The following is a 24,274-nucleotide window of genomic DNA, read 5'->3' on the forward strand; positions in this document are numbered from 1 at the left end:
ATTGAGGGAATTCCTGTTTTTCTTTCCTTATAACTATGTCTCAATTCCCCTGTGGTCTAAAAATCCAGTCTACTTAGTTTCAGGTTTTAAAACGTGTAGACTTGATTCATGGCCCAACATTTCATCTACTTGGGACAATATCCTAGGACCACTGGAAAAGAATGTATTCTCTACTTAACATGTAATGTTCCAGATATGTCAACTAGGTTACATTTGTTACCAATGTTTCATTTGCTTCTTCTATCACATATGGAGAAAGGTATATTAAAATCTTCAAACAATACTACATAAGTTAACATTGCACTGGAGCATCTATCCAGTGTTATAAGGCAAGAGAAACAAAAAGAGTAAGAATTGAGGGGGTAATTATGGCTATTCACAGATAATATGAGGGTGCACATAGAAAATACAAAATCTTCTATAAATATACTATGAGAATTCAAAATGGAAAACTTGCACATCTTAGAACCAGGAAAGCAATCCAGAAAGCAGCCACGGGAAGAGGCTTCTTATGTATGGAAGGAGGAACATCAGAATAATGGCAGACTTGTTCTCAGAGACCTGACAAGCCAGAAAGGGCTAGGAAGACATATTCAGGATACTCAGTGAGAAGAACATGCAGCCAAGGATGCCTTATCCAGCAAGGCTGTCATTCAAAGAAGAAATAATACCTATTTCTCTGAAGCCCTTTCAAAAAATAGAAACAGAGGGAAAATTTCCAGACTCGTTCTATGAGACCAAAACCAGGCAAAGACCCCATCAAAAGGGAGGATTACAGAGCAATATCCCTGACGAACATGATTGCCAAAATACTCAACAAGATCCTAGCCAGTAGGATCCAACAGTACATAAAAAGGATTATCCATTGCGACCAGGTGGAATTTATTCCTTACATGTCAGGGTGGTTCAACTTTCGCAAATCAATCGACACGATAGAGCACATTAATGAAAGAGAAGACAAGAACCATAGCATCCTCTCAAGAGATGCAGAAAAAGCACTTCACAAAATACAGCCCCTTTCCTGATTAAAAGTCTTCAGAGTATAGAGATAGAGGAGACAGTCCTCAGTTTCATAACCATCTATGAAAAGCTCACAGTGAATACCATTCTCAATGGGGAAGAGCTGAGAGCGCTTTCCTTCAGGTCAGAAACACAAGAGGGAAGCCCACTCTCACCAATATTGTTCAACATAATACTGGAAGTCCCAGCATCAGTAATCAGACTACGAAAAGAAATAAAAGGCATTCAAATTGGCAAAGAAGTCAAACTCTGCCTCTTCATAGATGCCATGATACTTTATGTGGAAAATGCAAAATACTCCACCACCAAATTACTAGAACTCATAAACAGTTCAGTATTGTGGCAGGATATGAAACCAATGCACAGAAGTCAGTTGCTTTTCTATACACTAGCAATTTAACTACAGAAAGAGAAATTAAGGAATCAATTCCACTTAAAATAGCACCCAAAACTGTAAGATAACTTCAAATAACCCTAACCAAAAGGTTAAGGATCTATACTCTAGAAACTACAGAACATTTATGAAAGAAAAGGAGAAAGACACAAAAAGATGGAAAACTATTCCATGCTCATGGATCTGAAAAATAAACATGGCTAAAATGTCTGTGCTGCCCAGAGAAATCTACACATTCAATGCCCTCCCTATTAAAATACCATGGGCATTTTTTCCATAGAATTGGAACAATCCTAAAACTTGTATGGAACCAGAAAAGGCCCCATACATCCAAGGAAAGGTTGATCAAGAAAACCAAAGCTGGGGGCATCACAATGCCTGACCTCAAACTATATTACAAAACTGTGACAGCATGGTATTTGCACAAAAACAGACACGTAGATCGATGTAAAAGAATAGAGACCGCAGAAATGGACCCTCAACTCTATGGTCAACTCATCTTTGACAAAGCAGGAATGAATACCCAATGGAAAAAGACAGTCTCTCCAATTGATGGTGCTGGGAAAATTGGACAGCCACATGCAGAAGATGGAAACTCAACCATTCTCTTACAAACTCAAAATGGATGAAAGACCTCAATGTGAGACAGGAATCTATCAAAATCCGAGAGAAGAACATAGGCAGTCACCTCTTGGACCAGCCACAGCAACTTCTTCCTAGACACATCACCAAAGGCAAGGGAAACAGAAGCAAAAATGCACTATTGGGACTTCAGTAAGATAAAAAGCTTCTGCACATCAAAGGAAACAGTCAACAAAATAAAGAGGCAACCCACGGAATGGGAGCAGATGTTTGCAAATGACATGTCATAGAAAGGGCTGATATCCAAGATCTATAAAGAACTTCTCAAACTCCACACCGAAAAAACAAATAACCCCATCAAGAAATGGGCAGAGACATGAACAGACATTTCTCCAAGACATGCAAACAGCTAACAGACACATGACAAAATGTTCAACATCACTTGCCTCAGGGAAATACAAGTCAAAGCCACAACAAGATACCACCTTCCACCAGTTAGAATGGCCAAAAATGAACACGTCAGGACATGACAGATGTTGGCGAGGATGAGAGCAAGCTGGTGCAGCCACTCTGACAAACAGTATGGAGGTCCCTCAAGATGTGAAAAATAGAATTACCCTTCTACCCAGCAACTTCACTACTGGGTATTTACCCCAAAGACACAGACATAGTGAAAAGGAGGGACACCTGCTCCCCAATGTTCACAGCAGCAATGTCCACAATAGCCAAACTATGGAAGGAGTCAAGATGACCTTCAACACATGAGTGGGTAAAGAAGATGTAGTTCATCTATACAATGGAATATTCCTCAGCCATTAGAAAGGATGAATACCTACCATTTGCCCTGACATGGATGGAACTGGAGGGGATTATGCTGAATAAAATAAGACTGGCGGAGATGGTTTTGTTCATATGTGGAATGTAAGAAATAGTGTGGAGGACCACAGGGGAAGGGAGGGGGAAATGAATGGGAAGAAATCAGAGAGGGAGACAAACCATGAGAGAGTCTGGACTCTGGGCACCAAAGTGAGGGCTACAGACGGGAGTAGGACGGGGTAACAGGGTGATAGGTATTAAGGAGGGCACGTGTTGTGATTAGCACTGGGAGTTACATGCAACTAATGAATCATTGAACATTACATCAAAAACAAAAGTTGTACTGGATGATGCCTAACTGAACATAATAAATAAAGAAAAATGCTTTCTACATGAAAAGCATATACTAATGGGTACAGAATTTCAGATGTGCAAGATGAAATATTCTCAAGACACGTTTCACAGCAGTGTAAATATACTTAACAAAACCGGACTTTATACTGAAAATGTTTAAAATGGCAAAATCAATGTTAGGATTCCTTATGATTTTTTAAAAGTACACTCTGTATGATTCCATTTTTATAAAGACTTCATTAATTTATTTTAGAGAGAGCGACCGTGTGGCACGAGACTGGTGGGAGAGGCAGGAGGGGGGAAGAGAGAACTGTGAGCTCACACTGCACTGAACACAGACCCTACATGGGGCTCAGTCCCTCACCATGAGATCACATCCTGAGCCAAAATCAAGATTCAGCGGCTTAACTGACTGATCACACACACACACACACACCCCCATCTCCTTGGGCATTAGTATGGGTGCATTCCTTTCTCTCTCCCGCACTGCTGGGGACAGTGGCGAACACTCCTGAAAATACATCTGTGAAAAATCATGCCAGAGTTTCCTGGGGTGAGTCTGAGTACGAGCATGGCTAGGAGATGGGTGCACCTGCGGCCTGGGCTGGGCGCTGCTCACCCCGATGGGCCTCCCATCACCGTTCTCTCCAGGGGACACCCATGTCCTCAGGCACCTGAGGGCCAAACAGCCTAGGAATTCACCTTCTCTGGCAGAGGACAGATGGGATTTCTTTCTCTGGCCATAAATATGAACCCTAATCCTGGGGAAGGAGAGCTTTCCTGGGACTTCTGGCCCAGCCAGGCAGCCATGGCCACCATGTATGTGACAGAGCCAGAGGAGCTGGGCCTTGGAGAGAACGAGTGCCTTAAACCAGCCTTGTGTAGGGCATGTGGGAGCAGCAGCCCCTGCTTCTGGGGGAGCAGAGATGTGTGCAGGAGGGAGGCTGGGGTGGAGCCTTCTAAGACACACCACAGTCCCTTCCATGGGCCTAAAACCAGCAGGAAGGGAGCTCTGAGGACAGAGACGCCAGGAGGATTCCCATCCAGGGAAATGGGGCCTGCTGGAGGGTGCTGAAGCCACCAGTCCCGCTGGCCAGAGGCCCTTTACCCAGGATCACCTCTGGTGCTTCCTTAGCATGTTGTCCGTGTACATGTATGGACAGCAATAGGCCCACTCAGCGTTGCTGCACTGCCAGAGATGGAGTGCAGCTGGTGGGCCAGGCTGTAGCTATAGGATAGAGAGACACATATGACATAGTACGAGCCACACTCTGGTCTCCCTCCCCAAAGCCTACCTGGAGCTGGCGTTTGGGTGCCCTAGGGGCCAGCACACAACAGAGTCTGCGGGACCAGGGAGCCATAGCCCCAAGGGACAGTCCCCCTGTCCTCTCCCAGCTCCGGTCCCGCATCAGCTTTCCTCACTGTGGGGCTCTAGGACCCGAAACCAGGCCCCATAGGGCTGGCTTGGCTCTAGCTTGTAATGAGTTTGCAGCCTCCCAGAGCGCCTGGATTTCCTGGGGCTGGAGGGAAGACTGGCTGCGGACAGGCCTGCACTTAGCTGGACCCTGGGGCTGAGTATGCATTTCTGGCCCCTGGATGGGGGATATTCAGTGACCTTTGCATACCCAGATGTCTTGTACCTTGACCTTGTACACGGAGCCTTACTGCCCAGGATGAGCATGATTCGGGTGCTCAGAGGACTTTGGGGCCACAGAGCTGGTGGTGATGAGGAAATGTGGGGACCCGGTCAAGTGCGGACATGGGTCTCTTTCATGTGCACAGCAGGGCTGGCTCATGGTACAGGTACTGTGTGCAGGGCCCCTGTGCTCAACTGGCCCTCTCGGGAGGGAGGCCTGGTGCACCTGTCCTCCACCTACCCCTGGAGGAGTGGCCAAGTTCAAGCATTTCCATGTCCAGCCCTTAGGGAGAGTTGGGAACGTGGGGTCAAGAGAGACAGGGACATGCCTAGGACAAATGAGGGGTAAAGAGTCCAAGGAGCGGATGCTCTCCAGCCATGGCAGCCCCAACCAGCCCCCATTGGGTTTGCATTGGGGGTGAAAGCCCCACAGATTCTTGAGGATAGCTACCCACCCTGTTCCATGTGGGGACATGAACATAAACATCCCCAGACAGGTGGAGAAATGTACACCTGCATGGACACACACACACACACACACACACACAAATACCACTCAGACTGACCAGATGGGGATCAGATGGGAAGACATCCTGGGAGTGAGGTGGGTGACAAGGAGGCAAGGAAAAAGAGGTCAGAGAGAGCCGAGCCGTGGGACAGGGGCATCAGGACCCCTGGCAAGAACCCAGATCCATAGCATGGGGAGGGGAGACAGGCCAGATTGATGGTCGGGGGTTCCCCAAAGGGCCAGGGGGGTGCCAGGGCACTGGGAGAAGGGTCTGGGTTCTGGGGTCCATCACCACCTGGGCCACTGGAAGTAGGAAGAGATAACTCCCCCATGCCCAAGTCCAGATGGGGCTTCAGCACAAAGGGCCTCAGTTTACTCTTCTGTCAATTGGGCTGCAGAGATGGCATGTCCTAGGTTCCCGCAGGCTTGTAGAAAAGTCTGTTGGCCTTGGGTCTCCATCCCTGACCCACTGTGCTCCCAGTCCTGGGAAAATGCTTTGTACTCCCTGGAGGTCCTTCTGAGCACAGGACAGCCTGGGGACTCGGCCGCCTGATGACCTGGCTTGGCAGAATGTGGCAGAGCACTGAACCGCTGGTCTGGGGACCAAGCTCAGGAACCGCCCCCCTGCATACTGTTGCAGCCTCAGTGTCCCCATTTGGAAGAGGTTCCAGAGTCAGGGCTCTGGTCAGGGTGAGGAGGCCTTAGGAAGGAACGAAGCACATGACAGGAGAGAGAAACAGGGACAAGGGAGTCTTCTGAGGTTTCTTACATCACCCCCAGAACTCCCAGATCCTGTTCTTGGGAGAGAGACGGAGGGAGACACACAGAGAAGGCAGAGACAAGAGAAAGAACACAAGAGAGGGAACCAGGAGAAGTCAAAGACTTACAAGAGAAAGAACACAAGAGAGGGAACCAGGAGAAGTCAAAGACTTTGTTCAACTGGCTTGGGAACAATAGCCCATGATTTCGCCCTAGTCTAGTCCTGAGAGCGCCGTCACACAGGCCATCCCCCCGGAGGGCAGAGAATTCCACAGGGATGTGGGACCAGGATTCGGGAATTGCCAAGAACCACTGTGTGGACTGCCCAGCACATGGGTGCCGAAGAGGCCCTGGGACCTGAGCCTAAACCGAATGGGAGTCCCTCCCTGGAAGTCTGAGTCACGAGAGGACAAGGTCGGAATCAGTTCACTGCAACCTTCCCACAGGGCTGGGAGACAGGCAGGAGGAGGGTGGCTTTGCCTGGTCCCCAGAGCAGATCGAGGCCCCTCTGAGCTGTGTTCTATGCCCCGCCCAGCCCCCTGCTCATCCCTGCATCCCACGGGTGCGTACCAGCCTCTTGTGAGAGCAGGTACAGAACATATTTGGAGGTCCTACCCCTGAATGCGTCCCTAGGAGTAGAAACCAGAAGCCCCCACTGGGCAGTCGGGGAGCAGGGGAGGCCCTGAGAAGCACAGGGTCTGTCCAGGCTCATAGCCCTGGGCACGAGCAGGAACCCAGTCCGAACCCAGCCCTGTATTCTCACAGTGGGGACACTGGCTGCCCCCAGGCCTCGCAGGTGCTGTGGGTGGGCTGTGTGGCTGTGACTGTATGGACGGGGCATGGAGCAGAGGCTGAGCATTGAGCACGCGGGGGAGGGGGACCCACCGGGCGGGGCTCTTGTGTGGGAGGAAGTGGTTGGTAAGCAGACCCCAGGCAGTGGTGACCTCACTTTCCTCACAATGGAGCCCAACACAATTGGGGACCCAGGTAACCAGGCACCCACACACAGAGACAGCCCCCCGCCCAGCTCATTTTGTTGCGGATCTTTGAATAAGCAACATGTTCTGTTGTGTTCCTACATGTGGAGGCTGCAAGCTGAAGAAATCATGCCCTGCACATGCTTTCCCTCACTGGGGATGTTGTCTTAAGGCTCCCCGATGGCTCTGGCCATTTGGCCAAAAGAAGAGAAAGGTAACACCATGAGGCCCAGAGCCAGCCCCCAGCCCCACATGCTCTGATTCAACCTGTACAGCGCTAGGTCCCTCCCCATGCTTGTGTGTGTGTGTGTGTGTGTGTGTGTGTGTGTGTATAAAGGCTCTAGTGAGGTGCACCCACCCCATTCAAGAACAGGCTGACAAGGGGTCAGATGCCCGGTGGGCAGTTCATGTTCACACCCAGGTCGAGGCTGGCTGGGTGGGTTGTGGGCGTGGGAGGCTGCCTCCTGTGAGAGTAGGGACAGTAGCTTCCCCCCAGGGTGCACCCCGTGTCCTGCAGGTATGGGTCCCTGTGCCAGATGTGGCGCTGTGCACACACCGTCTGGGTCTGATCTGGGAGCGGCAGGGGGGTGGGCAGGAAGACAGTGAGGACGGCTGGGCAGGGCTCTAACGGTCGGGGCTGGCTCCCGGGGTCTGTCTGTGCAGAGCACTAGTGACGATGAAATAGGAAGGAGGCTGGCGGACACCCGCTCCATCTCCCTGACCAGGAGAGTGACCGTACCGGGCTCTGCAGAAGCAGGGACTGGGGACTCCGGAGGAAGGCCGCTGACACTGCCTGCGTGCCTACACCACCGTGTGGTCCAGGAGCCAGAGCCCATGCAGGCCAAGCCTGAGGGTGAGAAGGCCGGGGCTGGGGCACGTGGGTGTCTGCGGGTGGGTCGGTGCCGGGCCCCAAGGGCAGGAGACCCCAGAGGCTGGTGTGGGGCCAGGAGCCAGGCCTGGGCTCAGAGCTCGCAGCGGGCGGACCGCAGTCAGGGAGATGTCCCGGTGAGGGTTCCTCCGTGGCTGCGGCTTCTCCGGGAGGCCCTGGGCTGAGCTCTGTCTCTGCAAAAGCACATGGAGAGACAGGCATGCCGGTGCGCTTTCCTCCTGTCATAGCCTCTCCGTCGGAGGAGCCAGAGCCGGCCCCACCTGCATCCACAGCTCCAGAGGCGGGGATGGTGCCTGCAGGGACTTCAAGAGGAGACCCGGAGCCAGCAGGTGACTGGGCACCTGCCCACAGCGAGGCTGACTCTGTCCGGGAAGAGCTGGGGTCTGCCCCTGTCCCGGGGCCTGCCTTTGCTATGGATCCTGCCCCTGACAACACCTGTGCCTCTGCTCTGGAATCAGCCCCTGCTCCTCCCCCTACTCCTCCTCCTGAGGAGCGCCCAGAGCCCCTTCTGGTGCCCACAGCCTTGCTCCACAAACAGTTACTCTTTGTTCTATCCCCCGACCCTGGCAACCTGCAGGAACGTTTTGTGCCCGACGTGTACATTTTTCCTTTCTGCTACATACTGATTTTGATTTTGTCTTTACGTGTTCTGTATACTATTTATCATTCGTTTTAAATAAAATTACTTGTTTCCAGTTCAATGCATCATGAGTTTAAGTACATTCCCAGCGTTTACCCACCACACGACAGAACATTGCTGCAGGATATCTCCTTCCCCAAAGGAGACCCTGAACCCAAAGCCCTACCTGGCCATTTCTCTTCCAGCCCAGATGCTTGCACCCCTGAGCTGCTTTCTCTCTTCCATTCCCTGTTCTGCATGTTTCTATACGTGGAATCACACAACAGGTGCCTTTGTGTCTGCCCACCGATTTTGAAAGGGGATTTATTTTTTTCTGTGCTAATTTAACATAGATTTTCCTTTATTCGATATTGACATGCCTGATGGATTACATATGAGATGTAATCACAGAGGCCCCTTTAGGAATTATGGGCACAATCTTGGGGTGAGACCCTTGTTCCTGCTGGGACACCACAGCCTGACCCCAGACAGGACACGGCTGGCTCCTCTGTAGCTCACACGGAAACCAGGAAACACAGAAAGTTGGAAGACACACCACAGAGATCAAACACATAGCTCACAACTCAAGACCAAATAATACTTTCACCTGACTCTGGTCGAAACCAGGCTCCAAGTCATGGGGTCCGCAGGGACAGAGACCAAATGCTGCAAGTCCAGGGGGGAGAACAGGCACATGGGGGCATGTGTTGGAGATTCGGGAGCTCCCGGGGAAGGACATGGGCAAAGGAAACCCTATAGAGGCAGCGCCAGTCACCCTCAGAATGGCAGGTGTCCGGTCTGGGGACCGGCAGCCCTGGGGAGATGGTGAAGATCCGGAGGTCAATGCAGGTCCCCTGGAGAGAAGGGTGACTGGGAACAGTGAGCAGCACCTATTCTGGGCAGCAGGTGCAGCCACACCTAGCCCTGCCCGGCCTGGCACTCACTCCCGGCCACTCTGGCGCGGTCTTTCACGGATGTACCATCGGGAGTGTTCAGCGCAATGGTGGGGGAAAGACCGGGAATGGAACAGCGCTAACGCCCTAGGACATGGTGGGATCCTCAGTCCCAGTCCTTATGGCAGAATGTCCTGTAGCTACTGTCCCAGAGTCATCGGGGGCACGAGATCTAGAAAGCACCTCCTGGGACCCCGTCCTGCCACCCTGCTTCTGGGAATATCGGAGTTGTTGAGGAAGTGGAGAGGATCCAGGGTGACAAAGGGCCAAGAAGAAGGAAGCACAGCACCGAGAGGACAGATGGACGTGCCCAGTGCCACCATCCCGGGCCCGGGCTGTGATGCCCTCCGACCTCACCCTAAATAATGGTTCCTGATGTGTGCACCTGGCTTCAGGGTTTCCCTCCCCCCCCACTTACTCACCCTCCCATTCATCATCCCCCCACCCCCTGCTCCTTCCCCTCCACCCCCTTCCCCACTGCATCACCCACCCTGCCCCCCTCCCTCTCATCCCCCTTCCCTCCCTCTGACACTCCTCCCTTGTGTTCCTCTCACCCTCTAAGCCTCCTCCTCCCCACCCTACCGTCCTCCTCCTCTCCACTTCCGCCCTCCCCCTCACTGCCCCCTCCCATCTCGGCCTCCCCCTCCCCTGCCTTCCTCCTCTCCCCCTCCCTGTTGTCCCGCTCCATCTCCTTTCCCTCCCTTCTCCCCCTCCCTCTCTCATGCCCTCCTGCATCCAGCAGAGGATCTGGGGGCCACAGGAGCACTGGGGCTTCATCAGGGAGCACCCCCAGCCCACGTGGTCATGTCCACTGGGGGAGGTGATGGGGCAGGCCTCAGGGCTAGCCGTGGTGATGAGCACCAGGAATCTGCTCCTGAAACGAGGCCCTTTGCACAAAGAAAACAAGGGAGAGACCCATGCTTAGCACTTCCTCTAGGAAAATCTAGTCCCCAAGATTGATGAAAAGTAAATACATCCTAGAGTTCATGCACCATGAGTGCTAATGGCTCTATACTCCCTGATTCCTACAAGCAACAAAGAGTAAATCATCCAGCGATGACTGTGGGTTTGTGACACAATTTTTCTGACCAAATGACAGTGTTTCAACCAACATCTCCAGCGCCTCCGAGTGTTCCCAGGGTCTCTGCGAGCCTCTGATCCTTCCACCGACCTCCTTGGGAAGCTCTGTCCTGTCATGTTCCTTGTCTCCTGCCTCTCCTGTGACCTTCTGGTGGTCTATCTCCCCGCACAGGGACACCCTCGCCAGGATTTCCTGTGCCCCTTGGCTGGGTGCCCACATCGCACACTGGGCTCCAAGAGCCCCATGCTTTGTGCAGGCCTGTGTGCTCCCTCCGGGGTCACTTGGCATCTCCCTTGCAGTGGCCTGCATCTTCCTGCACTGGGTCCTCTCTGATGAGTCTGTGAGGCCAGCCTGTGCCCATGTCACGGCCATGGGAGCATGAGTCCAGAAGGTCTAGATGACCTGATGCAGTCCCAGCGTGTGGAGCCTGGGCCAGGGGTGGTCTCTGAGCAGGGGAGGAGTTGGGTCCAGGGAGCCTGACTGGGGATGTGCCACGGTGAGCCCCCAGGAGGAGAGCAAGCACCGGGGGGCCTGGCACTCAGCCCTGCTGGGAGACCATGTCCCACACACAGGGGATCTGTCCCCAGGGCTGGACATCATTGTGGTATCCACCTTCTCAGGCTGCGGGCTGGCGGTAACTGTTAGGCGAGGAGGCACCGCTGACGTGGAAGAGAGGGCCAGGTGCTCCCCCAGCAGCAGGTGCCCTGGGGCAGGTTGAGGGGGCATCGGCAGACAGCAGTGTCTGCAGCTGGGGTCTCCACACAGGCCCCCTCCTCAGGCTCAGCACAAGCTTTCTGGATGGCCTGTGTCCCCAAACACAGAATCTGGCCCACAATCTCCCCTCAAACCCCGACTCCAAATCCTCTGTCCTCAGCTCAAGTGCAAAAAGTGGCAATAGTTTAGGTGGGGTTAGGCGCTCGGAGACCTGATTTTCTGGCCCACGCTGTGATACTGCTGACATTTTAAAGATCTCAGGGCTTGATTCAAAACTGGTAGGATGCCAGGGACCACAAACAGCTTTCTGGAAACTTGACTTGGGCCTTACAGCCCTCCCATCCCACCAGCTCTGCTCAGAAACCCTCCAGGCCACAGACCCACAGTCTTGGGTCCTCAGATGGCCCAGACGATGTACCTTTAAGAAGCGATCCAGGCGAGGCAGCCTGACACACTGCAGACTCCAGCAAATCCCCATCCCAGAAAGTGAGGGTACCACTGGATGAGCTGTCTGAAAACAGCCAGGTCAGGGTCCCAGGAAGACACCAGAAGCTCAGGAGTAACTGAGTAGCATCTGGAGGTCAGGTAGGGACAGTGGGAATCTCGGATGATTTTGCCTGGGGGCAGCTCCTGTCCCATTAAACCCTCAGTGTGACGGCTCCACTGGGGGCCAGGGAGGGACCATGCCTGGAGGACCTGTGGCTCCACTGTCAGAGGTCGCCAACATGATCCGTGCACAGGTGGGCAACACCGGCCACATCCCAAAGAATTTCTGGAAACAGTAGCCATCTCAGTGGAGCCGACCTGGGAGGTCAACCTTCCAGCTGCCTGAGGTGGGATCGAGCCAGAGCGCAGCGCAGTAGCCAGACATGGGACAAGGAGAACCAGTTCTTCATTTCAATAGTTTCTGAGTTACCAGTTTGTTCCTGTGGTTAGTATAATTAGCAAGGTCTTGAAAATGTTCTCATGTTCTCTGCTGGTAAGGTTCTTGAAAAATCTCTGGTTTTAGGTAAAATCATGGAGAATTGACTTTGGTTAGTACAGCCATGGTGGGAAGAAATGGAGGTTCCCCAAGATACTAACATTAGAACTCCTGTATGATCCCACCACCACTTCAGTTTCTTGAAGTAAGATCGGCACACTCTCACACTATCTCCCCAAGGAGGGGTGGCCACCCATAGCAACAGGGCAGCCATGTGGGAAGTCGTAGGCACCCCCCCAACCCTGCAGGCAGGTGCTCCCTGGACAAGGGACGGCCCCAGGGTTGGGATATCTCCAAAGCAGCACATCCAATGTCCTGGATACGAGGAGGAGAAGGAGCACAGTGCCAGGCTGGTGAGGGTCAGGACACACTACCCCAAATATGGCACCTTGGCAACACAGAAACTGAAAGAATTTTGCATTGAGCAGAAGCAGAAAAGTTCCTCGGATCCCCAGCCATCAGCCCTTCCTCCCTGAAGCAGGTCAGAAAACTCCCATGTGGCACTTGCTCTGCCTAGACCGCAGGGAGGACATGCTTCTCACCAGAGTCAAGGAAGAATTCAGGGCCCCAAAGGCTGTAGGAACAAACCTGCTTAACTGAACCTTTATCTTCCTAGTTACCTCTTCATCATTTACCAGCCCTAGTCCCAACCCCTGTCTCTCTCAGTTCTTCCCACATCCATGGCTTCTTTGTCTAAAGGGGAGAAGAGCCACCTGCTCCAGTCACCTCTGCTGGTCTCCATGTTCATATGAGGTTCCCACCAAAAAAAATCAATACGCTTTGCCTGCTTTTCTCCTGTTCATCTCTCTCTGTCAATTTCCAGACCCCACTAGGGACCTAAAGAGAAGCTGAAGGAAACTGTCCACTCTTGCAGCCCTGGGTAGGGGGTGGTGACGGGGAGTCAGGAAACCCATCCCATCTTCCGGACCTTGGTTAAATATGCCCTCTCCTGGGAAGCAACACAGGGCTGTGCATGGCTGGGGGAGTCAGGGAGAGGCAGGTGGAACATTTGGAAGCTACCTGAACCCCAGCTTGGGGACTTGGCCCTACTGACGAATTCAGGGTGTGACGATGAATATTATCATGGAAGCATTCTGAAATCAGACCTTCCTTACACGAGGCCTCCTTCTGGCTGCTCGCTGTAGTTGCTACTGTTGGCTCTGACTTTTCTGAGCAATCTTTGTCAAGTCTGTGTTCTTTGCTGTGTGGGGTCACTGGATCCCTATGCTGTTACCTTAGGGGTCAGACAGTGGCAGGGCAGAGAGGTCACACATTTTTCCGAGCTATGGGCTACAGATCGGAGGTCCCCACAATCTCCTACTCAGGTTCTAAGAGTCTGCTCGCAGTCTGCTCTAATAGCGGCTCATGGAACTCAGGGAAACGTGTTACTGACTACCTCACCAATTCATTAGAAGGACAGAATTCACAACCAGGAAGCTGGAAGCAATGAACAGGGCAAGGTGTGTTGCAGGGGCCTGAAGCTTCCCGCTCTCTGAGCTAAAGAGGCCTTTACCCACATGCACTCTGGCCTTCCTAACCGATGACCTCCCTCCTTCAGGCTCATCTCTTAAGTCAAAGAGTCAAAGACCCGGCGGGCACCAAAATGACCCCTCCAGCATAACCACTCCCAGATGCCAGCAAGACCCACGAGATGGACGCCAAGGAAATGACTGTCCGGAACTTTAGTGCTCTGTGCACAACCCACCACCTTTGTAATATATACCCTAATTCTACAAAGATCCAGGACAAAATATCAATACACAAAAATCTCTCATTTGTATACACACGCAATGAATCACCCAAAATGGAATTTAAGGAAGAATCAATGAAACAAGATGGAATTGGGAGGGAGACAAACCATAAGTGACTCTTAATCTCACAAAACAAACTGAGGGTTGCTGGGGGGAGGGGGGTTGGGAGAAGGGGGTGGGATTATGGACATTGGGGAGGGTATGTGCTTTGGTGAGTGCTGTGAAGTGTGTAAACCTGGTGATTTACAGACCTGTACCCCTGGGGATAAAAATATATTATATGTTTATAAAAAATAAAAAATTAAAAAAAAATCCCACTCCTTGGAAATCCCAGCCATTAGAACACAGTCCCAGAAAGCACACCCAGTACTCAATAAAGGACAGACATCTCATGAGACGGATGCTGCAGATCACCCCCATCCCATGAAGTAACTCAACCGTGGACTCTAGGTTTGTCCCCTTCCTGGGATTACATGGGGCACCGTATGCTTCCGATACTTCATCTTTTGAGCAAAACAGAGTCCTGTGTGCAGGGTCACAGTGAGCCCTCAAAAGCCAGCCACCTTCTTGAGAGCACACAGCCTCTCATGCCTATCCTAGCAGATGGAAGGTGCTGCTCTCCCCGACTTCTGTACCAACTAGAGGTACTTGGAACAAGTCTTGTCATAGTCCATGCAAAAGACATATTCTTCATCTGCAAAAGGATGGATGGTGAAACACCATGGATTCCCTGCACCTTCATGAACCTAGGTAAGTTGGAGATACAGCTTGGCCAGAGCTATTATCCCCAATCCCCTACACACACACACACATACACACACACCCTTCCCTTGTGCATTCCAGACCAATTTCCAACCACCTTGCTCATTCTCAGCCATCGCCTCTGCAGAGCAGCACAATAGTACCGAGGTGCCAGGATTGAGGTGCTAGGTGCTAAACCAGCATCTTGGATCCACATAATATCAGAAATTAATATTCATTTTATTAACAGGTGCATCCTAGAAGACCTTACCACCATAGCCATTAGAAAAGTCATTACAACAGAGGTCCTAACAACATGTGCCAGTCTCCACTGCTCCACTCCCTGGCTCCAGGGATTGGCTCATCCATGGGCAGGTGACCTGGTCCCAGCCAAAGAAGTGGCATGAGCCTCAGGTCTCAGCCTGCAAAGCAAAGCATGGGGGGACCACCCAGCCAGGGGCTTTTCCATCATGACTGTAGAAGTGGCCTAGGCCAAGTCTGTGCCAGTGCCACCAAGGGCCCAGGAAGCCAGGGGCTCCATAACATTGCTGAGGGCTGAATTGGACTTGTCCTGAAGCCCACACATGCTAGAACCTCTGCTAACTCAAGAGAACCCTCAATGTGCTCATGGTCTTGGCCTGAACAAGATGACTGTCTGTGTGGGATATAACCCGCAAAATATACCTGACAGGCAATGGGGACACACTCAGCCAAGCAATACCTACATGGAATTCAAGCACAGACAAACATCTTGTGGCAAGCTCGAGGCCACAGAGAAATGTGGGGGAATTCCTGAGGCCTTAATTGTTAGCCAATCCCACAATCATCTTTTTTTCCCTTCAAGTGGAGGGGCCGGGGTCTGCCAGGAGAGATCCCAGTGTACTCCCATCTGCCACGGAAAATAAGAGCCCTCTCCCCCCACCATCCACCATGCTGCAAATCTGGGGTGTGGGAAACTACTTCCAAGGGCCAAATGAGACCACCCCCTGTATTGTCAATCAAGTGTGGCTGGAACATTCGGTGTGGACGGTCTGTGGCTGCTTTCAAGCCACAATACAAGAATGGAGTCACTGTATGAGAGACCACATGGATTGCAACACCGACCAGAAAATCTTTATAGAAGACTGTACAGAAAAGTCTGTTCCAACCTCTGGTCTCAAAGATCCTAGGGTCATGTCACTTCTTTGAGTGGAACGTAGCACCTGCTGGGTAAAACTGAATTTCTTCACCCCCAGAGGCAAGGACTTCCATCTTTTTAGCCAGAACTCCATCTCCATCCCCCTGTATTTATACCTTGAGTGGCATGTCTACATGTCTGCAGCCAGCAGGAATTCGGTGTAGTTTACGTGATGGTGATGCTCAGAAACGGAGGTGCAAGTGTGAATTTGTGAGTGTGAGATACGTTTCCTCCTTGTTAGCCACAGTGTGCAAGGAGAACACAGTACAGTACTGTGCTTTCTGTCCCACAGGAATGGCCACGTAATGGGGTTCAGACATCATCATGTCCTTCTGATGATCTCAGAAGGAGGCCACCTTCATAGAACAAACTTCATCTGTGAGGACTCCCAAATCCCTCGTCCTGGATGCTATGTTCCACAGGGGCTGGGGATACACAGAGGGACAGAGACTATCCCTGGCCATCAGGGTTTTGAAGGGTGCCTGCTGTTCCAGGACAAAAGATCCTGAAAGCATTCCTCCACCTGTCATGCAGTCAGGCATCTGTGAGAGAAATCTACTCCATGCAGAAAAGGCAGACCAAGAGACCAAAAATGATAGCCTTGTGGACAGGTGCCATGACAGGGGACACTCATGACTGGGGGTGTGCAGGGTTGGCCGGACCCAGGGGCAGGGGCACCTGGAATGCATCAGGAGGGTGATCACAGCTGTGTCACTACAGGGAATGCTCAGGAGGACTGGGGGTGTGCAGCATTGGCCGGACCAGGAGGCAGTGGGACTGGGAGTGCGCCAGGAGGATGTCAGTTGTTCGCCCTGTGTGGCTACACATGTCAGTGTGACCGGGCATTGTCCAGAATGGAAATGACAGGGCAGGCAAGGGACGGTGTCCCTAAACTGTCTTCTGCAAGGCCAAAGTTTGGTACGAGATTTCTTTCAGTGCAATTTCATTTTACACACATCTATGAGTCCCTGAAGCTGATTGTGTAGAACATGAAGTTCGTAGTTGGTCATTGCTTTCAAGTCTGAGGTGCTGAGGGTTGAGCACACTTGATATTTCTTTTTGTTGCTTTCACAGTAAAGCAGTGACTTTTCCTGCCTTCATCTCTGACCCAAGAACAGGAACAAAGGCAACATAGATCAACACTTTGAAAAGTCAAGAGAAATCTGCAAACCCAAGTTCTCAGAGGAGCCAAAGGCTCAGGACCAGGGTGACAGAAAGGGGAGGCAGAGAGCAAGGCACCAAAGGAACATGTCATGTATGTGTGAGCTGGTCCACTTCTCTACCTGTCGGAAGCAAGCTATGCCTGACAGAAGGGAGTCACAACTGCACCTGGTCCATCTGTTTGATGCCCTTGAGCACAGCAGAGGACGTGCTGAGCTGGGTGTGGCTCTCACAGGGAGATGACACATGCTACCTGCCAAGTTCCTGTAGGACCAGCTCCTCACCCTCAGCTAAGATGGAACAATAATTATGTTTAGTTACCTATTTCCTGGGACAGGTAATGTGCTCAGTGCTTTGGTGACTATATCCTCTTTCATTTTTATTTTTTTAAAAACTCTTTAGGCAGGTAAGATTGACATACAAAAAGCTGTCCATAGTTAATGTATGGAACTTGACCCTGAACCTTACTCTAATATCTAGTTAAGATATACTTGATTTAGAAGATCGCTCATGAGTTAGAGGATTGTTTGTAGGAGATAAGGAATTCGGGAACCAACCTTCTTATTGTCTTACTGCCCCTTGAATCTGATAACTTGAGACACATTTGGCCACGTGCTATCTGGAGAGTGGCCACACGGGGCAACAGTGAGTAAGCAGTGGCGCAAATCCCAGTACAAAGCCAATACTTCCTTCATCCTGTCATATTTACAGATGTTTACAGATCATTTTATAGATTATGAAAAGTGGGACTCTGTTGAATTCTTTAAAAACCTAACTCATTCTTTCAACCTGTTAAAAGTAGAATATGTTTTCAGAAATCTCGGAGTTGGCCAGCAGATGAAGGCCCAGGGACCTGGGAAAAGGCTATTACTATTGAATCTATTGAGGTACTTAGGAAACGAGGATGACTTCTATTCCACTTCTTTTCAGGAAGAATTTGTGTCAACTAACAGAACTGAATCAACACAAAATAGTGCAGCTCAGAGGAAAATAACAGGAGAACCAACAGCCTCCAGAAGCTGAGAAAGAGCCACACCCAGGAACCAAGAAGACATACCACCAAGCCTCTGCTCAGGCCAATATGCAGTCTTCAGATCCTCTGGAGCTAGAATGCCTCCAGTGTCCCTGGGAATCATGGGTCAGGCAGAGCACACACCCTGATGCTGCACTGTTGGAACCCATGACAAGTCTCCTGGTCCCTTCCTTCACGAGACACCCCCTACCCACTGACGACTCCAACCTACTTCTTGGAACTCTCACAGCCCTTTCTGAACCCATCGTTCACTTTTCCCATCACTGCCATAGTATAGAGTATGTTTAACTACATACTGTTCTGTCATTAAATGGTTTTTGTCATGTCTGCTTTGAAACTATACTTTGCATCATCTACCCTGATGTAGAATCACCTGTTGCATTGCATGATTTAACTGTGGACTCCTAGTGCCCTCACAGTATCCTAGGGCTAGTGTCCTGGGCAAGGTCCTCACTAAGCTGGCTCAGTGTTGCATTAAAGGCCTGATCCAGGTACTGCTACTCTTGTGCAAGTAAGACAGCACATGGCCAGTTAGTCAAAAACTTGGTTTTGGTTCAGAATTGCTCAAGGCCCCTCAGCCACATTGGATGGTGTGGGGGAACACCCTGAAGACACTTGCTAGTCCAATGTTGCCCATCGGAATTTCCATGGAACAGCCATTGTGTCCAATGGGAGAGCTCAATAGGAGTGGGGAGGTTGGGAGTCAGAACTCCTGAGATAGAATCCGTCTTGGAAACTGCCTAGAACTTCCAAGGAGTTCATTCTATATTCTTGAATGAACCAGTTAATCTAAAAATATTTCCTCATTTTAGAAATGATGAGCCTGAAACTCCTAGGAAGTAAGTCTCCTTGGTCATATTGGAAATCAGCGAAAGAGCCAGCCTGAGATATGAGATGGCCTCCAGCACGATCCCCACAGTGGCTTTAACTAGAGCCATAATCACACATTTTACTTTCCTGGATTCCCAGACTCTCATGGGTATCTTCATGGGGCATATTCTGGGAACAAAGGTCATGTCAGTTATCCCAACCCTAATCCTAGGTTGGACTCAGAGGGGTCTTTCCCCAGAGACCTGTCTCCAAACCCCATGAAATGGGAATATCCGAGCAATTCCAGAGGACTCCACAAGCCACCCAGAAGGAAACCATGTTGTTTGAAATTCTGGAAATGATTTAGAGTGGGAGAAATCTGCATGTGCACCTGAGGCCACCCCCACATTCAGTGGCCTGCTGGACACAAGTCTGGAGCCTGACATACACCCTCAACTCAGCGCTCTGGGAGTCTTACCATACAACTGGCAGATTGAATCTAGCATGATCAAAGGCCCCAAACCCATCCCTAGAGGACTGGCTCCAAATCCCCAGGGAATGGGGATACCAGAACAAAGCAGAGGGCTCATCCTGAAACAAAGTCAGAAATCATGCCTTTTGGAGCCCTAGAAAGGATTTGAGCAGAAAAAATCTGAATGAAATCTTGAACCATTTCTTAGAATATTTTACAATGAGTAAAGGTTAGCATGTAACCCCAAGAGTTACAGAGAAGAACCAATTACTTATTTATACTTTCATACTATACTGAATGCAAAGCCTCAGCCTGATATTCTCCTTAACTCTAGTCCTTAATTCAAATGTCCTTGAAGGTCTCCACAACTAAGCAGATCACACCTTCCATGCTTCTGGGACTGCCCTTATCCAGCTTAAGGCATAGGTGTAAATATGAACACACCTTTCTATGAAAAGTGCATATAAGCACCCAAGAGACACATGAAAAAGTGCTCCACATCAATAGCCATCAGGGGAATACAAATCAAAACCACAATGAGATACCACCTTACAACTGTTGGCATGGCTAAAATTATCAAGGCAGGGAACAACAAATGTTGGCAAGGATGTGGTGAAAGGGGGACACTCTTACATTGCTGGTGGGAATGCAAGCTCGTACAGCCACTCTGCCAAATGTTATCGAGTTTCTTCAGGAACTTAAAAATACAGCTGCTGCCCTATAACCCAGCAATTGCACTACTAGTTATTTACCCCAAAGATACAGATTGAGTGAAAAGTAGTGGCACCTGCCCCTCAGTGTTGAGTTCAGTAATATCCACTTTAGCCAAACTATGGAAAGAGCCCAGATGTCCACGGACACATGAATGGATAAAGGAAGATGTGGTTCATTTCTAACACGGAATATTATTCAGCCATCAGACAGGATGAAGACTTACCATCACATCCACCTGGATGGAACTGGAGGGTATTATCCTGAGGGAAATTAGTCTGTTAGAGAAAGACAATTGGCACATGGGTTCACTCATTTGTAAAATAGAAGAAACACCACAGAGGATCAGAAGGGAAGAAAGGGAAAACTGAATGGGAATTCAGCAGAGAGGGAGAAAAACCATAAGAGACTCCTCATTAGAGAAACAAACTGAGGGTTGCTGGAGGGGAGGTGGATGGGGGATGGGGTAACTGGGTGATGGGCATTAAGGAGGGCACATGGTGCAATGAGCACCGGGTGTTATACACACCGGATCTATTATTGAACACTACATCTGAAATGAATGATGTGCTATAAGTTGGCTCATTGAATTTAAGTTGAATAAAAAGAACTCAAGAAAACACTCCTAAACATTTGTAGGGAACCACCAAAGATACTGAACAGCCAATGCAATATTGAGAAAGAAAAACAAAGCTGGAGGAGTCACAATTCCAGATTTCAAGTTATACTACAAAGCTACAGTCATCCTAATGGTATGGTACTGGCACAAAAATACACACGGCAACAAAGGGAACAGGATAGAAGCTCATATATAAGCTCACAATTATGTGGCCAATTAATCTTGCAGAAACAGGGAAGAATATTGAAAAGAAAAAGGATAGTCTCTACAACAAATGTTGGGAAAACTGGACATCCATGCACAAAAGAATGAAATTACGCTACATTCTTACACCATACAGACAAATAAACTAAAAAGCTTCAAGACCTCAATGGAAGGCATGAAACCATAAAAATCCTATAAGAGGGTACAGATAGTAACTTCTTGACATGGACCAAGGCAACATTTTTCTAGACTGTCTCCTGGGGCAAAGGAAATAAAAGCAAAAATAAACTACTGGAACCATATCAAAATAAAGTTTCTGTTCAGCAGAAGAACTATAGACAAGAAAAATAAGACAAGTTACTGAAAGGGAGAAGATATTTGCAAATATTCTATGCAATAAAGGAATAGTGTCCAAAATGTATAGAATGGATACAACTGAACACCCAAAAAACAAACAATCCAGTTAAAAAATAATCAGAAGACATGAACAGACATTTCTCCAAAGAAGAAATACGGATGGCCAACGGTCACATGAAAAGATATTCACCATCACCAAACCTCAATGAATAACAAAATCAAAGAAACATGTGGACAATAATACAATAATGGTAGGGACATTAACGCACCTTTCATTGCAATGGACAGATTAAGCAAATCAACAAGGAAATAAGGATTTTGAATGACATATGGGACCAGATGGACTTCACAGATATATGCAAAACATTCCATCCCAAAGCAACAGAATACACATTCTCCTGTAGTGCACATGGAATGTTCTCCAGTATAGATCGTGAACTGGGTCACAAATCAGATCTCAAACAGTACCAAAAGATGGGGATCATTCCCTGCATATTTTCAGACTACAATGTTTTGAAAATGGAACTCAATCTCAAGAAGAAAGTTGGAAGGAACTCAAATACATGGGAGGCCAAACAGCATCCTACTAAAGAATGAATGGGTCAACCAGTCAATTCAAGAAGAATTTTTTAAAATCACAGAAACAAATGAGAATGAAAACACAACTGTTTGATATCTTTGGGATACAGGAAAGGCAGACAATAAGAGGGGAGTATATAGCATTAAAGTCTTTCTCAAGAAGCAACAAAAGACAAATACACAACCTGACCCTACACTTAAAGGAACTGTAGAAAGAGCAGCATAGAAAACCTAAACCTAGAAGGAGAAGAGAAATAATAAAGATTAGAGCAGAAACCAATGAATTAGAAACCAAGAGAATTGTAGAACAGATCAACAAAACTAAAAGCTGGTTCTTTGAAAGAATAAATAAGATTGATACACCCCTGGCCAGACTTCTCCAAAAGAAAAGAGAAAGGACCCAAATCAATAAAATCTTGAATGAGTAAGGAGAAATCACACCCAACATCAAAAAATTACAAACAATTAAAGAACACATGGTGGTAAGTCTATGTCAACAAATCAGGCAGTCCTGAAGAAATGGATGCATTCCCAGAAACATAGAAATGACCAAAACTGAACTGGGAAGCACAGGAAACCTGAAGAGACCCATAATCAGCAAGGAAATTGAAGCAGTCATCAAAAATCCCCCAGGAAACAAGAGCCCAGCACCAGATGGCTTCCCAGGGGAATTGTACCAAACGTTTAAAGAAGATTTAATACCTCTTATTTGAAACTTTTCAAAAAAATAGAACTGGAAGGAAAACTTCCAAACCCATTTGATGAGGCCGGCATTACCTTGATCCCAAAACCAGACAAAGACCCCACTGAAAAGGAGAATTACTGACCACCATCCCTGATGAATATGGATTCAGAAATTCTCACCAGCATAATAGCCAATAGGATCCAACAGTACATTAAAAGGATGATTCACCATGACCAAATAGAATTGATTCTTGGGCTGTAAGGGTGGATCAACAACCAGAAATTAATCAGTGTAATACACTACCTTAATAGAAGAAAGAACAAGAACCACAGGTTCCTCTCAATACATGCAGAAAAAGTATTTGACAAATTACAGTATTCTTTCTTGTTCAAAACTCTTCATCATGGAGTGGTATAGGGCTCATGTATCCATATCATAAAGGACATCTATGAAAAACACACAGCGAATATCATTCCTAATGGGGAAAAACTGAGAGCTTTTCCCTTCAGGTCAGGAACATGACAGGGATGCCCATTCTCATCACTGTTGTTCAAAATAGTACTAGAATTCCTAGCCTCAGCATTCAGACAACGAAAAGAAATAAAAGACATCCAGATCGGCAAAAGAAGTCAAACTCTCACTCTTTGAAGACAATAGGATACTTTCTGTGGAAAACCCAAAAGAGTCCACCCCAAAATTGCTAGAAATCACCCAGGAATTCCATAAAGTGGCAGAAAATAAAATGTGACATTGACATTTGTCTGCAGCAACATGCAATAGAAGAAAGAGAAATTAAGGAGTCCATCCCATGCATTACTGCACCCAAAACCATAAGATTCTTAGGAATCCATCTAATCAAAGAGGGAAAGTATCTGTACTCCAAAAACTAAACAACAGTCATGAAAGAAATGGAGGAAGACACAAAGAAAGGGAAAAACATTCCATGCTCATGGATTGGAAGAACAAATATTGTGAAAATGTCTATGCTCCCTAGAACAATCCACAGATTCAATACAATCCCTATCAAAATACCATCCACATTTTTCACAGAACTAAGTAAATCATCTCCAAATCTGTATGGAAGCAGAAAAGACATAGAAAAGCCAAACAGATGTTGAAAAAGAAAACCAAAGTTGGTGGCATCACAATTCCAGATTTCAAGCTCTATTACACAGCTGCAATCATCAAGACTGTATGGTACCAACACAAAAACAGACACACAGATCAATGGAACAGAACAGAGAAACTGGAAATGGACCCTCAAAGCTAAGTCAACTAATGTTCCTCAAAGCAGGTAAGACTATCCAACAGGGGGGGGGGGGGGAGGAGTGTCTTCAATAAGTGGTGCTGGGAACACAGGACAGCCACATGCAAAAGAATGAAACTGGACCATTTCCTTATATGATACACAAAAAATAGACTCCGAATGGATGAAAGACCTCAAGGTGAGGCAGGAGTTCATCCAAATCCTTGAGGAGAACACAGGCAGCAACCTCTCTGACCTCACCCAGAGAAATTTCTTGCTAGACAGTCTCCAAAGGCGAGGGAAACAAAAGCAAAAATGAACAGTTGGGATTTCATCAAGACAGAAAGCTTTTGCACAACTAAGGAAATAGTCAACAAAACCAAAAGGCAACGAGCACAGAAGATATCTTCAAATGACATATCAGATAAAGGGGTAGTATCCAAA

At 48.7% G+C, this 24,274-nt stretch overlaps 1 long non-coding RNA gene across 1 annotated transcript; it reads left to right on the forward strand.

The window, feature by feature from the left end:
- Positions 1-6,317: 6,317 nt before the first annotated feature.
- On the forward strand, positions 6,318-7,837 carry LOC309857634. The gene is made up of 3 exons (XR_014307817.1): positions 6,318-6,483; positions 7,157-7,260; positions 7,710-7,837. It is a non-coding gene; the product is annotated as an uncharacterized lncRNA (long non-coding RNA).
- Positions 7,838-24,274: the final 16,437 nt, after the last annotated feature.

The sequence above is a fragment of the Mustela nivalis genome, assembly GCF_964662115.1.
Source record: "Mustela nivalis genome assembly, contig: HAP1_SCAFFOLD_1007, whole genome shotgun sequence".
NCBI lineage: Eukaryota > Metazoa > Chordata > Mammalia > Carnivora > Mustelidae > Mustela > Mustela nivalis.